Source organism: Triturus cristatus, chromosome 2_2, assembly GCF_964204655.1.
Source record: "Triturus cristatus chromosome 2_2, aTriCri1.1, whole genome shotgun sequence".
Taxonomy (NCBI): Eukaryota; Metazoa; Chordata; class Amphibia; order Caudata; family Salamandridae; genus Triturus; species Triturus cristatus.
The window spans coordinates 962,426,473-962,443,459 of record NC_140582.1 but is presented as its reverse complement, the minus strand read 5'-3'; the positions used below and the strand labels follow the sequence as shown (position 1 = coordinate 962,443,459).

General features: G+C 42.1%; 1 long non-coding RNA gene across 1 annotated transcript; it reads right to left on the bottom strand.

Moving 5' to 3' along the window:
• Positions 1–3,751: 3,751 nt before the first annotated feature.
• Positions 3,752–5,940, bottom strand: LOC146863002 (uncharacterized). The gene is made up of 4 exons (XR_014978542.1): positions 5,878–5,940; positions 5,703–5,785; positions 5,520–5,622; positions 3,752–3,876 (listed from the first exon to the last, which is right to left on the bottom strand). It is a non-coding gene; the product is annotated as an uncharacterized LOC146863002 (long non-coding RNA).
• Positions 5,941–16,987: the final 11,047 nt, after the last annotated feature.

Sequence of the window (16,987 nt, the reverse complement as noted above, 5' to 3'; positions counted from 1 at the left end):
TCTCACTTATATGTAGTTTTCATGGATTTAAAACCTGCCTTCAACCTGCTTCCTCACAGAAAGTTATGGGAGGTATCGCAACAAAATGGGGTTCCTCCAGATTTGCTAGACCTTTTAATTAGATTACATGAAGACACCTATGCACAAGTATGCTGGAGGCATTAAGGGGAGTTAACACACGGCATAGGGGTGCAAAATGGTGTACAGCAAGGTTTATTACTAGCTCCAACCCTCTTTTCTCTCTATTTAAATGATTTGGTCATCCAAATTGAGGATTGTAGGAATGATGCATCAAAGATCGTTGGCCGGAAGATACCGCTCCTCTTATTTGTGGATGACACCTTGTTGATGCCAAAAACACTGGGGGCCTCCAGAAACTGGTGGACCAATTTGCAGCATTCTGTATAGATAGGGGACTAGAAATAATCAAGCCAAAACTAAATTGATGTCCATAAATTCCCACAAAACAGTGATAGGATCCATTAAGCAAGGATGCTGTAGTTTGGTTAGGGTATACGATTTAGACTATTTGGGAATCCGATTAACATTTAATATGTCATGGATTTCACAAGGTAAAAAAAGCAGCCTGAACCTTTACCATCCAGCCTCATGGATATTGAGGCTATATAACACCATTAAAGTGAAACAGGTATCACCAGCTCTAAGCATCTTCAAAGAAAGGCAGTAGGCTTTACAGAACTGAGCTGTGGGGATTTTCAAGGTTGACTGCATTGGCAATCTCTGAAAATATTTTTTTAGGTTCCTTCTGGATCTTGCCCAGGAGCACTCTCCTGCTCCCCTTGCTGTGGAACACTGGCATGAAATCCATCACACACAAGGCTAAGCTCTGTATTGGTAAAAATTGAAGAATACCCCTGCCCTTGGAGCTTACTATAGTGCTTTCAAAGAAATAGTAGCTCTAGGTAAGGATAAGAAAATACAGTCGCTGCTAAACATAAAAGGAACCTTAATGCAACCAGGATTTGAAAAGCACTGGTAAGGTGGGATACACCAGAAACCCCTTACTAGGGACCGCATTGAGAAATGCCTTTTGGGCTCACAAATAGGGGTTGGAATTTAGCAATAAAAATTAAGGATCTCTCACCTCAGATTTGATTGATTTTAAAAATTATTGTAAGTTTGAGCATTTCCTTGACTTTATCGCGGCCCCAACAGCCAAATAACTATATATTTAGTTCCGGCATTAGATCCTACACATCAATTGCTTTTGTTCAAAATGGAAAGTCACCACCGAGATGAGCAAGCATCTGCAGTAAGCTAGTAGGCAGATGAAACTATAGTACATCTCATTCTTCTGGTCAGGATATGAGAGGCCAAGGACAAAATTTGAAGGCACCTTGGAACCAGACAGTGCTGCGTGCCGAGACCAAATAAGCTATAGTCTGTGGCAAAGCCAAATGTTGGCATTGGAACTGGAGCCAAAGCAGTTGGATACATTTATTGGGTAGTTCTGTTTCTGTTTTTTCGATAGTGGGAGCTCATTTAGATAGTATAACAGGTGGGTCCATACTGCCCAAGAAGGGATTTTCGACTTTGCAGTAAGGAAACTGATGACATGACATTCTGCACTTTAGGCTAGGTTGATGCAATTTAAGTCCATGCACTATTGTGATCTCGAGCTACCATTATGTTGTATCTAACTTAGGCCCTTTTATTTTTTTTTAAAGTTGATGTAGGCTTGAGGTGGGGTGTATATTTATTTTGTAGGCATCAAGGAAAGTTGGTATGGTTCACTTTTCCTTACAGCTCGTCTGTGCATCCAGTGTTTCTTTTTGATAATATATTAGCTAATTTGCCCATTGAACTTGCACTTATACACTTGTGAACTTATCTATCTAGTACTGTGTTTTAATTTTATTTTGCAATTTCGGTATTGGTTTGTGTATTTGTCCTGTGCACTTTTAAGCAGGGGTGGCTGCTCCGTTAAGGTGGAGGAGCGTCATCCCACTAAAAAAATGCTTCCAAGTATAAAAACATAAAAGGGTAATTGATTACCACTTTTTTTTCAAAAAACCCATCCCGAGCATCTGGACATGGGCGGGGCTTTCTGCTGCAGTAGCAGAAAGCAGTGAGAGGCAGGGCACTGAAGTTTAAAGTGTGCATGTCTTTTTGGCCGGCTCTCTTGCGACGGCCAGCCAGACCTGCATAGTTTAAACCTCTGTAATCCAGCTTGTCATTTAGTTCCTACTAATCCATAGGATCTGCGCATTGTTTGGACAAAATAAACTATGGGCTTGGGGCCAAGACAGATTCCGGACACACTGCAGGATATATTGGCCTATGGGCCGGATAACTCACAGTCCCACCGTAAGCCCCCCTATCCTCACCAGGAAGCAAACGATTTTTGGCAACCTTTGAGCTTGACAACTCTGTCCCGTTACGTATCGTGGAAACAGTACAAAACCTTTCTCTCAGTTACTCGTGCTAACTTATTCTCAGAGAAATATACAGAGAATACACAATGGGGTGTTTTCAATAAATTTATTGAACCAACGTTATTCTTGCATAAATAGTTGATATACCATGGTGCTAAATCAATTTATACATGCAGGCATTTAAAACAATGCAGTAATCAAGTGTACTCCTACGATGCTAACCCAACTCTAAGTGTACCTAAAGTGTGTGTAGATGTAAAAGCCAAGAATCCATCCAAAGGATGATCCAACCCCATTACCTGATGGGATAAAATTAAGGACCCCGTCTTGGTCACAAACTGGACACCCCGCACAAGATGTGAGACTGCTGCATGATGATTTCTCAGGATGCAAGGACCTCATTGTCAGCGGAAGTGCCTCCTTTTCTAATCTATCGGGATGCTCATCCTTTACAATAGAAAGCAGCCTTGAGATGTGTGTATAGATTAGTGATGTTATGGATATGTAGATAGCCCTGTAGCCCCGTGGATGAAGATAGTGATGTCATTTGTACATAGTGCGAAACGAGACCTTGTACAGGATGTTTAAAGGGCGTTGTGATAATGTTGTGGAAAGCTAGATGTATAAACAAGTTTAATTTCAGGGAAACTAATCAAACATTGTCGTGCACGCAAATATGTGCAAAAGGTCATGGCTGAAAATTTTATTTGTGAGGATAATGTAAGAAATAAGCTGCTTCGCTACATGGGCCTAACTAAGGAATATTACAAGCTGTGTTAGACAGCCGGGTTAGAGACTGTATAGGGCTCCAGTGCCCTCGGGAGCAGCGAGAGCGGCTACTCCTTCCAATCCTGATGCTGTTCTCATGAAGCATGAGAGCAGCGCCAGGATTGATTACTGTAATTGACTGGAGCCTGTCTGCCTGGAGAAGACTAGAGCGGAAGGAGGACGTTGCACATAAAAGGTAAGTGGGATTATTTTTTCTTTATTCATTTTTTTAACTTTTTTGTCCCACCCCCGCACTACCACTCTCCTTGTATGCCACCTACCACTGCTATTAAGGTTATCTTAACCAAAATAAATGTATTACTTACTGGGAGGGGGAGTAGTGACAGGGGGTGCAGCTGGAGGCCCCAATGAAATGGGAGCGTCAAGAGTTAGGGAAGGGGCTTGGCTGGCAAAGATGGTTTTACGGCCTGCTCAGGGACATCATCTCCATTTTTAGTTCTTGTGGGCCAGGGGGAGACCCACATTTATCATCCCCCTGGCTGGTGATGTATCTCTTAATGCCCCCCTTTCATCCTCCACCAAGCTGTTGATGTAGATGGAATGTCTCCATCTGGGTGGGCGTACTACCTCTGCTTGTTGCTTGGTCGCCCTCCTCCTCCTCGCTCGTGGTATCCAGAGGACATACATGTCGCCGAGGATGTCATGTTCTGCCCCTGGATCTGTCCAGATACCCCTTGGCCAGTTCGGTCCACTGAAAATTAAAACAAACAATTATGTATGTGGTGTACAATTTCTAATAAAGGTGAAGAAAACATAAAGCAAGTGTTGACATTGTAGTTCCTTGATATCACTCACCAATAATATGTGGTTTGAATCCAAAAGTAGGTGTACAAGACACTGTAATGTCGTGAAATTAATTTAACAAAAAAATGCTAAACTTAGATCAGTGTCATTTTCAGTATTTACTAACCTCACCTTCAGACTCAGTGCAATGTAAGGTTGCTGACATTTTCACACAGTAATCTTCAGATTTTATTTTACAAGTGGAGATAGTTCACAGTAAGGATGGAGATCTCCACACCTAAAAGTGGATCCAGGTTTATCCTTTTATGTGTGGAGTTTTCATCCACTAATCTGCAGTCTCAACAATCTTACACTTACTAAAAACTGTCATATCAAAACATACTATATATACTAAATTTGTTGTACATATGCAAACAAGGCCTAGGAGATATCCTTTGTAAAGATATGAGTCATATGTTTTGGGTATTCTTCGGAAATATTAGACACTGTATAAGGCAAGAGACACATTTTGCATTACAATACTGCTTTGTTTGTGCTGTACACTGCAAATTATATCTGCTTACTCAGTACAGCTACATATAAATTGGAAATTACATAAATGCCACTGTTTAGAATATAGATCATTTTGAGTGAGACAAGTGACACAATGTCAGCCTTTACTTTATTTTACAATAAATTTTATTAATTATGACAAACAACCCACACAAAAAGCGTGAATGATACAACCTGTAACACACAAATGCTAACATATCAACAATGTTATTATAATGAGGGGGTTATGCCCAATTTTTGTCGCCAGATGGGGCGTGAGATAAGTTTTTTTATAAAAAGAAGATCTGACCACCTTTTTTAGTTTCCTGCTTTTTATTTCAGCAGATTAAGGGCCAATACCAATATTTCTTTATATTGGCCCTGGCTTTTTCTTTGCCATTACTTCAATGTATCGCATCTTTATTTTAATTATACAACATTCAAATAATTGCCTGAACAGCAAGCGATACACTTAATAATCAAAACAAATCAAAACATTTGATAATCATAACAACTCAAAACATTACTTTAAGTACAATAGTCGCAAAAATCACATTACACCTGTAATTTGTCAAAACTCAATGTCTTATAGGAACTCTGTTTGTGACAACTGTTTGTTTAATTCTGTAGCGTTCCTTACTCCATGTGGCTACGCTCTAGGTTTTCATGGGATATAAATGTAACTCTTTTATCCCTATAATGCCTATGGGCTACATTTCATGTTACTCCCTCATGGAACTTTGTGAGGAAAAGTGCCGATGCGTTTCAAATCCCTGTGTTATTAAAGGGATTTTCTTCAGGGCCAATTGACTCGGTGTAATCTAAAAAATTAACAATAGAATGAAAATAGTGATTAAGGCCTTTTCTGCACATAACATTATTGTTTGACTAAACTGTTTGTGAAAAATAGAAATAACTGAGCTGTCGCTCGTAGGTGTATTTTTAGAGCTTCATCTGGTAAACTTGTTTGTGGTTCTGAAACAAAAAAAGTTATGATTTTTGTATAGGACTGATTTTACTTCAATGTTTGCAAACGTGCATTATACTAAAACCGCTTACTCTTGGGGGAGTTGGGGCTGCAGGGACCCATTGCCTTTCACTGTGATGTACTTGCTTAGTGGTCTAATGGCGCGCTGTCAGCATTTCACAACTTTCGCCGTTTCTGAAAAGATGAACAAGCGGATTAGTAATTCTGTTATCAATTAAAAGTCGCTACTGAATAACTGTTTTGAGCCAACTTACTTTTACTTTGTTGTTTGCTACGTTGTTTCAAGTTTAGTTAATGAAGGCTGTACGCTGTCGATTTCATCGAAACCGTTATTGATCTAAAAGCAAGAAAGGGCATGCTTCTATTAATATTCAGTTCAAGTTGAAACTGTTTTGCACGAGTTTTTAGAGAAAATATCGGCACACTTACTTCGTAGTGGGCTGCAGCTACACAGATAAAAGGCTTAGTCTCATCTCTGCAAGGTTTCCGGATGCTGTTCAGTCCTTTTCCGGTCCGCGACGGTCTCTTTGTAAAAAATGGTCATGTGGTTTTGACTGCAGATGTTTGCCATTTAATCGGTCAAAAATATTTTGTTTCCTACGTTCACAAACATTTCAAGTGGCAACCATCTCAGTTTGAAAACTTAGGGTATAAAAGACTTGTTCTGTCTGATGGAACACAACAGGTCTCGTTAGTTATGGACAAATGCATTCTGGGTATTGTAGTTCATTTTCTGAATTCAATATTCACTCAATGGGAATTTTTTTTAATTCAGTCATCTCATTTATCCCCGTTTGGGCACTGTTAAACTTAAAAATTAAATATGCCTCCTTTTTGAGTAATTGGGTTTCAATGTTGCCTCCTCTTGGTGACTGTTTAAGTGCTGTTAATATAGGCCAAGTGAATTCATGTTCTGTGTGATTTTTCTCCAAAAAGTGTGAGACCATTGGTGCAGCTAAGACTTGTTTTTTGATTCTGGATCTGTGTTGCACTATTCTTTGATTCACTTGTTGTATTGTTTTCCCAACATATATTTTGGGGCACGGGTATCTGATCACATAAATCGCGTTTTTTATTTTGCAGTTTGCATGCTCGGTGTGTGTCCATTTGATGGCATCATGTGTAAATTCTGTGCCCTCGACTGTGCTGGAACAGGCCGAGCAATTTCCGCATTTGTGGTGCCCTATTATAGGTGGCATATTCCACTATGCTCGTAAATCTTTCTTCATTGATTTTTGTGCCATATCTGCTCGAATAATACTTTGGCTGATACTTTTGCCTTTTTTCATGGTGAATAATGGTTTTTCTAATGGCTTTCCCAGTCCGAGAGAAGGTGCCAATTTTGTAAGATTACCTGTCGATATGTATTCGTGTGTGGGCCAAACGTTGTCACGCACACTAGTTTTTCGAGTGGTTTCCTAATTGTTTTGGTAAGTAAGTCCTCTCTTGGTGTGTAGCAGGCCCGTTTAGTAGCATGCTTTAACAATTTATGTGGGTAACCTCTTTCTTAAAGTTGGTCACATAGTGCAGCCGTATGTATCATGAAACCCTCTTTTCTGGCACAACTGCGTTGTATACGTAATAGTTGACCATATGGGAGGTTGTCCCTTAAACTCCTCAGGTGGGAGCTTTGGTAATGTAAGATCATTTTTCGATCTGTAGGTTTCCGGTGTAGTGTAGTTGTTAGCTTTTGTTCATAGAGTATTACTTCCACATCTAAGAAAGTCAGGTTTTATATCTTGATGGCGGTTGTTCAGCCATTCATGACAGGATTGAACTTGAGCCTCTGTGCCACTCCAGAGGAACCACACGTCATCACCACACGTCATCGATATATCTATACCATCGCTGAATTTTTTCTTTGCATGGGTTGTTGCTAAAAATAAATCTGTCCTCAAAACAGGACATAAACAGAACTGCCATTTCAGGGGCGAAGGTACACCCCATTGCAGTCCCCTCTTGAAAGCGATTTCTGCTAGCTTCTGTATATATTCCGTGGGTACTATATGGGGCCTGTTTCTTGTTTCTAGAAATTGCTCCATGGACTGCATGGCTTCATCCTAGGGAATTTGGGTAGAAAGTGAAATGACGTCAAGAGATACCATCCATTGGAGATCACTGTCAAATGGATGTTCTTCAATTTTGGTTATAAAATCTGTTGTATCTCGTAGATACGATGGGACTTGTTGCATAAATTGCTTTAGGAACACGCCCACATATTTGGCAATAGGCTCCAGCACTGAATCGCAGCCAGAGACTATCGGTCGGCCAGGCGGTTGTGTGAGACATTTGTGTATTTTAGGCAGAAAATAGATTACAGGAATTCTCGGATGACTTTTGTTTTTGAACTCAAATTCTTTGGGACCCAGTATTCCTTCCTCTAATCCAGATTTTAATATCATTGAAATCTCTGCTTGTATTTGCTTAGTTGAATCCTCCTTCAGTTGTCGGTACCATTCTATGTTGTGGATCTGGCTCTTGGCTTATGTTATATGCATGTCTTTGGGCTAAATAACTAGGACTCCGCCCTTATCTGCAGGCTTGAGAATTATATTTTTGTCTTTTTGTAATTCTTGGATGGCTTTCTGTTGCTGAGAAGAGATATTCTTTTAATGTATTGGTTTTTCTTTTCTAGTTGACTAATTGACGACAAAACTGCCTGCTCAAAAGCTGATATTTGTTTGGGTAAATTCTATGGTGGTAGAATAAAACAGGGTCTGTTGGTTAATTCTGATGGTTCCGTATTTCCTTTAATTTATTTTCCATGGAAGAAAACCTTTAATTTTATCTTGCAAATGAATTGAAGTGCTTCTATTTTCAAATTGGTGAAGTCAGTGCGTTGGTTGGGGACAAATTTCACTCCCAAATTTAAAACTGATTCCTGTGCTTCAGTCAATTGTTGAGTAGAGAGATTTATAACAGAGGTGTTCTTCATGTTTTGTAAAAATGTCTGCGAGTCCGCATTTCCCATGGTTGTTGTTGCTTGAACCTTACTCGGTTTCTGGGTTCTTCCTTCTCTAAAAAAGAACTTTGTCGTTTAGAGGGGCCTTTTCTTGGATCCAAGTCCCCTGCTGAGTCAGAGTATGATGATTCTGAAAACATTGTAAATCGGTTTCTTAATCGGCCCTGATACTCCGATAGGGCTCTATGTGATTCCTCCTCAGTATAATAATCCTCTTTCAAGTAGGGCTGCGCACTTTCAATCTTAAACGTTTTAGAGTCTGTTTTAAATTTCTTAGTATTAAAATTGATTGTGCTATCCTTGAATGTTTGTATTTCCTTGTCTATTTTTTCCAATAAGGCTTTAGCCTCAGTTACAGTATGATTGTCCTTGATGGCTTGAATCAAACTATCTAGTTTTTCCGCCTCTTTCTGACACAACCGTTGGGCGGTCTCTATGGTGTGGACCATGATGTCACGGCTACACTTTGTACTAATAAAACTGAAGCCCTTTTTGTACTCGGGGTCGTCTGTGAGTATTACAGGGATGTTTTTAATTTGGAGGCCCCAGGGAATGGTATTGACTTTTAAGTGTTCTAACAAAAACTGACCATGCAATTCTGTGCGGATATGTTTTGTATGCAATATAATTAGTTTTTCGGATTTATTGTGTTGCTTAGCTGTGGTACTAAGTGTTACTCATTTTCGTATTCACAGAGGGCCCTTACTCATTGATGAGTAAGGGCCTTCTGTGAATACCAAAATGAGTAAGTGCCTTCTGTGAATACCAAAATGGTAGTACGTTTAGGATTTTGTCTTCAGTTAGTTCTGTGAATCGGGCCCTCCCTTTCTGAGGAGAGACAATCCAGGTCATTACACAGGTACATTTGCAGCATGGTGTATGCATTGCCAACATACAGCTACATGAATAGCAGCACTCATAAATACAATATATATTTCCCTACCTGTACATACATGTGTTTTGATTCCTAATCACAACTCCACACCGATAATTACCATTATGCATTCAGTACTGACTGAGTACATTACATATGCATCATGGAGATTGAATGAGTGTGTAGTATGTTACTATAGCATCATATTATCCATCATGATACAACGTTGGTCAAAAATAAATCATGCCCACCAAATTTTCAAATATTCCTAGCCTCACTAGAACAGCACCACAACTACTGTGTCACCAACACTGACATTAACTTAAAAAGTAACAGTATGTAGTTTGCTACATTTTGATCATTAGTTGTCCCTAAGTATAGTGAGTGGACCAATAAGTTTTCATCACTGCCTGAGACCCCCATGTAACATATGTTAGTCAGGGCCATTGTTCAAAGTACAGTGTGCCACACAGCAAGCCACATATAAACCATGGGTAAGGCATGGTTATTTGTAGTATGTGTAACCCAAAAATCAAAAGATTACATCTATTTTTAATCTCATCTGCTTCACATATACCTGTAGATTTCAATATTTTACACAATGCCAACTCTCACTGATTCTTTGCATAGCCATGACTCATTGCGACATTGGGTGCAGGCAAATTTTCAGATGTCCACTGCCTGGGTAGATCTCACACATGCGGTGACATTTACTCCCGTCCGTAGGGCAATGGAGCCCTTTGTGACTTTGCCCACATTAATTACTATCATATGCAGGAAATGTGTTGCATGGCCTATCTTTTGAATCTTGACAATGGCTGTTGTTTACATACATTATGTATGGCTTGTAGAGTAGTCTCAGGATGGAATTTATGGACAGAGTGTTTAATATATACTTATAGAGGGCTTAATGCCCATTCATTGGTTACCATTAGTTGGCTATATTGTGTGAGACACAACAGACTACTTTTATCTTGCACCCAACGTCAGGTGAGAACAGCAATACTCCCATCTCCCCCTTGGTCAAGACATCTGAATCGCGATTTTAAGAGACCAGAACTGCACTCTGATGGCTCATGTACAAATGTCAGCTGAGGTACAGTGATTGCATATCTGTATGGTATGAGATGAGGAGAAAGTGCATATGGAGCATCACCTGAGGAGGATAATGAGGAAATATTTGTACATGTTTGTCTTGTATCTTAGAGTTTATAAAGAATGAAATGGTACATTCAGTGTGTTTTGGGGCCATGTATGTGTCATGAGAATTAGCCATTTGTACTGGTTGTGTATATTCAAACCCTGGTGATGAAGCATGACACTATTAGGTGTGTGAGGCATCCTCTCCCATTAAGGATGGCCTTCCAGCTTTAAACAGTCCCAACCTACATATTTCAGGAGTTGATTGATTCTGACTAGCGTCACATATCAGACTTATGTGGTGCTTGAGTACTTATCCAGAAGCCATATGTTGCCAAATTCTCCTGCTGCCAGCCATAGGGCAAGAGGTGACCTGCGGAATATGTAGCTGTAACGTGTGCCTGGGAACACTGCATGCACATCAATTAAGTAGCCACTGGCATCTCACACACCCTGGACATTGACAGAGTGCCAACTGTGTCTGTTGCAGAAGATGTATGCATTGTGGCGAGGTGGCTGAAGTGCCACATGAGTGCAATCAACTGCACTTGTCACACACGGGAAGTGGGAAAAGACGTACAAATCCCTAGCAACCCTTTGCTTACTGTCAGTGTATGTGGCATACCTATGTAGAGATGTTCTCTCCTATTATGCAGCTCAGAACCTGGCACAAGCATCGGGACTGGCTTGCCTGAGAAAATGCCCACAAAGTCACTTGACACCCTCTGGAATTTCTCAGTAGCAAGGAAATGTAGGATCTTGACATAGTATGGGATGGCATGGGAGGGGCATGTCTCAGTGTCACGATTCTGCTCCCACTCACTAATTATCTCCAAGATGACATCAGGGGAAAATGGAATCTGGAAGTAGCATCGTGGCTTGACACCCCAAAGATGTTAAGATTCAAAGAGCAGAGCACAGCACATTAAAAGTTCCAACTGACTAAAACGTTGTCAGTAATCAGCTTATTTTCAAATGAATAGCAGTAGGTATGACATGATCTTGATCATAGGTGGATCTTAAGGCAAATTGACACGTAGGTAAAGCAAAATTACAGCCGACACGTGTTTCGTCGTTATATGACTTTTTCAAGGCTCAAACGCAAAGTCCAGCGGTATGTATCATCAACATGACCATCATCATCATAATCAAATATAGTGGATTGAAATGCTACTCAATTCCAACTAAGGTCATAGGAATATGGAGTCCCAGATGATCACTAGTACGAACGAGTAGGCCAAAAGACCTCAGTGTCTATGGACGAGTAGTTTATTTATTTGCCGTTTATTTATTTGCGGTTTTTGTAGAGCGCAACACTCATCCCATGGGATATCACGGCGCTTATACCAAGCAGAAACTACTAATGACTTATACTGAAACGTTTAGAAAGTGGGGAAGAGGTGGGTTTTCAGCTTTTTTCAGAACAGGAGATAATTTGTGGAATGTCTTAAGTCGATAGGAAGCTCATTCCACCTCTTTGCTGCCAAGTAAGAAAAGGAACGGCCACCTGTTCTAACTTTATAAATACGTTTAGTCCTAACCAATGCCGACTGAAGTGATCGTAGGTTCCTAGTAGGGACATAAAATTCGATCTTCCCTTGAAGAATAGTGGGACCAGTCTTATGCAGAGCCCTATGAGCATGGCTGAGCAATTTAAAGGCAGCCCTCTGCGCATCGGAAGCCAATGAAGTTTCTTCAAACATTCCGATGCCGAGTCTAGCTTGCCTTTGTTGCAAATAAGTGTGGCCGCCGAATTCTGCAATACCTGTAGGCGAGAGAACAGATGTTCATTCATCCCTACAAACAGTGCATTGTCATAGTCTAAACGACTAACCAATAGGGCCTGTGTGACCTAACGTCTACAGTCCAGAGGTATCCAGGGAAATAACCTAGCAAGAAGTTTTAGGATGGCGAAACCTTTGCCACAGAGGGATCGCACGTGCTTCTTCATGGACAAGGCGTCATCCATGATGATCCCCAGGTTCCTGGCATGTTGTTTTGGAGTGGGGGCCAGACCCAATGAGGGTGGCCACCATGAGGCATCCCACACCGTTTGGCGCCACCAAACAGAAGAATCTCAGATTTTCCTGCATTCAACTTCAGGCAGTGTGAATGCATCCACTGGGCCATTTCTGAGAGGCAGTCATGTAATTTGGTTTTAGTGATATCAGGCTTCTCATCCAAGGCCACCATCAGCTGCGTGTCATCCGCATAGGAGCAGATGCCAATGCCCCACTTCCTTGTCGGCGAGAGATGACATATAGACATTGAAAAGAGTGGGGCTCAATGAGGCACCCTGGGGGACCCCGCAGCCGATGGAGTTCGGCCTGGAATGGAACTGACCCATATGTACTGCCTGAGTGCGGTTGCTCAAAAAAGAGTGCAGCCAGCTCAATGCAGTGGATTGAACTCCCTTGCTCCGAAGTATGTCCAACAGGCAATTGTGGGATACCGTGTCAAACGCTGCTGACAGGTCAAGAAGTATCAGTGCCTCTGCCCCACCTTGATCGGTGGAGGATCTGACACTGTCCGACACTGCCAGCAACGTTGCCTCGGTGCTGTTGTTAGCTCTGAAGCCCGTCTGGGAGGGATCCAGGAGGAGGTTGGTTTCCAGGTACCTTGTCAGTTGAACATTGACCAGTTTCTCCAGAACTTTGGAGAGATAGGGAAGCTGGGAGATGGGTCTATATTTCTCTGGGTTGAAATGGGGGCAGGGGTCCAAGGGGGAACCGGATTTGACTGTGTTCATGGCTGCTAAGACCTCGTCCACTGAGAGTGGTTCAAAGCCAGTTAAAATGGGTGTAGTTCCCGAGTCTGGCGGGGCTGTTGGTGCTTCTGTTATGATCGCAGTATTGGGGGGTTAATCTGTGTTACTGTGAGCATGTTGGGGGGTGAAAGTAGAGTAGATTATCTTAATTTTCTCAGCAAAGAAGGTGCTAATACGGTCACAGGCCTCAACCGAAAGAGTGAGTGTTTGAGAAATGCTAGATGGTTTGCTAAGCTCCTTCACTATTTTGAACAGTTCCTTAGCTGAGTTACTGTTTTCTTGAATGCGCTGGGTAAAACAATCTTTCTTTGCATTTTTTATGGCAAGGGTATACAGTTTCTGATTAAAGACATAATTTAATCTGGCTACACTATCCTTGGACTGTCTCCAAAGATGTTCAAGTTTTTGACATTCACTTTTAAGATTTTTTAAATGGGGGGTGTACCATTTCTCCGTTATAGCTTTTTTCCTAGGTTCCCGCATCGGGGCTAGTTTGTTTAATATTTGCAGTATTCCAGCGTCTAGTAAGGTGACATCAGTACAGACAGAGGAATCCTCCGGGAATTTAAAATTGGCCTCTTGAAAATATTTATCGAAATTAGGTTCATTAACTGACCTCCAGGCTTGTTTAGAGATCTGGGGGACTGCCTTGGGTTTCACAGACTTGCAGAGAAGGTCGAGTGAGAAAGATGTAAGGGAATGGTCCGTCCAGGAAAGAGGCTGGACCTCACGTATGTTAGTGGATTCAATGTTGGTAAAAAGTAGGTCCAGTGTGTGGCCAGCTGTGTGACTGGGGCCCACTACCCACTGCTTACGGTTAAGGATCTCCATATCATATTCCAATTGGGAAGCTCCCAGAGCATCCATTTTCTCATAGTGAATATTGAAATCGCCAACAATTAGGTAGTTTTTATATTTTAAACAGAGTGGCAGGAGTTGGTTGAGTAATTTAGCGCCAAGATTGGCTTTTTGTCCAGGGGGGTTGTATATTACTGCTCCAGCTAAGATGGTGAGACCCTCATGGAGTACTCTAAAAGGTAAGATCTGATGTTCGTTGTGGGCAACTATTGGTTCCGCAAAGCATGCTAAATGCTCCCTAAATAACACAGCGACCCCCCCTCCTCTTTTACTAGATCTATCTTGCGTAATAATTTTATAATTAAAGGGGAGGGCGTTAGCTAGATCCGGGGCATTAGTATCGGACAGCCAGGTTTCAGTAATGAAAACCAGGTCCGGGGTCTTGGATGTAAGTAAGTCCCAAATATCCAGAGCATGTCTAGGTAGGGATCTGGCATTGAGAAATAAACAGTTGAGGTTCATGTGATTGTTAACATGGATTGTGTGATGGCCTAAAGGAGATTGATCCATGCTAGACCAACGACAAGCGAGGCAGGAAATAGGTCCATAGGATGATTCTGGGCCCGTTTGAATACATAGCCTTTCATTATTGCCCTTTTTATCAGCATAGGCTAGCAACTCGCTACGAGAGTAGCGGATGGGCGTGGACAAGTTTCGAATGAAATCAGCAGGGGGTATGGCCCCTGGTCCCGGCTGGTCGCGGACGGGCGCAGACGGGCTTACCTTAGTCGTACCTTCAGCGCGCCATTGACGCGCCCGCTGCGCACGTCCGCTGCGCCTCGGCCAGCACATTGGAATAAATAGGGGGGGAAGCGCGGGCTCCTGGCTCCGCCCTCCGGCTCGCAGGGGCTGGCCCCTGATTGGTCTGCCGGTCTGCCTAACTCCCCTTTGGCTCTCCACAAAATCGACACTTGGCCGTGGTGGAAGAGCCCAAGTCCCAAGCCCCCAGGAAGTCTGATAAGCTTTCATTTACGGTCCCGTCCAACGTAGCTCCCTGCTCGCATTCCAAACGTGTGTTGATCCTTTGAATGAAGATCCTCTCAGGTCTCCTCCTCCCCCTCCACCTCAAATTATTCTGTCTTATTACAAGGGACAAATTGACAAACATATTCAGAGACACATTGATTATAAGGTCTGAAAGGTTTTGTTTGTGGCTGTTCATATTTTTCCTGTATGCAGCCAGACTGTGATTGGCTGTTGGGCTAACAGCATTCTGGTGGAACTGGGTGTGTGAGGGGTTAGCACAGACACATGTGTGTGTGTGTAGTGTTTTAGAGAAACTTGGAAATCAGAAGTTTGATTAGAGATTTTGACTTGTGTATAGCATTCACATTTGTACTTCTTGTGGAAGCCACTACATGGAGGCTTCATAAGCGTTAAATATGCAACTCTAGAAGTGATGTTGTAGCAAATATACTTGTGATGTCCTTGTTGCCTTTTGAAGGGTCACATGAATAGGATTATGGCATTGTATCATACTTGATATATCAACACTGTTGTAGAGATGTGTGTTGGCCATCACAATTACGGCTCCAATACACCCCCTTTATGGCTAACTGGTCCTTCTAGCTACTAGTAACAAGATTGGGGAGTGTAGAGGGATGGCCCTTCATGGGCTTTAGAGATGGATGCGTCCTCCACTTCAAATTATTTACTTAACAAAAAGATCCATCTCTTAAGGGGAGAAAAGAAGGAAATTCAAACCTGGGTTATATGGGTGTAAATGTCCCACAGTGGTTGGACATACACAAAGGTGTTTAAATACCCCTCACACACCAAGAATGACCAGTGGTGTCATGCTTCATCATAGGGGTCTTCCCGCCCCGCTGCGGGACGGGGCGTGCTACGACCTACGAATACGTGGGAGCACTGATAATAAAGTGCTATGTGTAGTGCAGTGGGAGGGTCTGGGATAGGTGTGAATGTGAGTTAAAAAGGACCTGGCCCCTAGGACAAAAAATTTTTAATAAGTCGGAGGGGGCTGGTACTAGTAAAAGGGTGGTGCGGAGACTTCCTACTCAATGTGTGGTGTTCTCCTAGTATGTTGTCGACATGTTTCGATGCTAGGCATCTTCTTCAGGACAGGGTTAAGATCCCTCCTATGTGCGCATATTGGTACTCATGATAAGTTTATCAATGTAAGAGAAAACATGCGTGAGTATACAGTACCTAATGGTATTCGTATTTAATTTTAAGTGTATGTGAGGTATTGCCTCATGGACCTTAGGGTTGATGGAAAAACAATAAGGAGCCTCAATGGTATCCTTTAGCAGCCAATCGCTACATGTGCATCCATCCCGATGTACGACCGGACATCGGGATGGATGCACATGTAGCGATTGGCTGCTAAAGGATACCATTGAGGCTCCTTATTGTTTTTCCATCAACCCTAAGGTCCATGAGGCAATACCTCACATACACTTAAAATTAAATACGAATACCATTAGGTACTGTATACTCACGCATGTTTTCTCTTACATTGATAAACTTATCATGAGTACCAATATGCGCACATAGGAGGGATCTTAACCCTGTCCTGAAGAAGATGCCTAGCATCGAAACATGTCGACAACATACTAGGAGAACACCACACATTGAGTAGGAAGTCTCCGCACCACCCTTTTACTAGTACCAGCCCCCTCCGACTTATTAAAAAATTTTTGTCCTAGGGGCCAGGTCCTTTTTAACTCACATTCACACCTATCCCAGACCCTCCCACTGCACTACACATAGCACTTTATTATCAGTGCTCCCACGTATTCGTAGGTCGTAGCACGCCCCGTCCCGCAGCGGGGCGGGAAGACCCCTATGATGAAGCATGACACCACTGGTCATTCTTGGTGTGTGAGGGGTATTTAAACACCTTTGTGTATGTCCAACCACTGTGGGACATTTACACCCATATAACCCAGGTTTGAATTTCCTTCTTTTCTCCCCG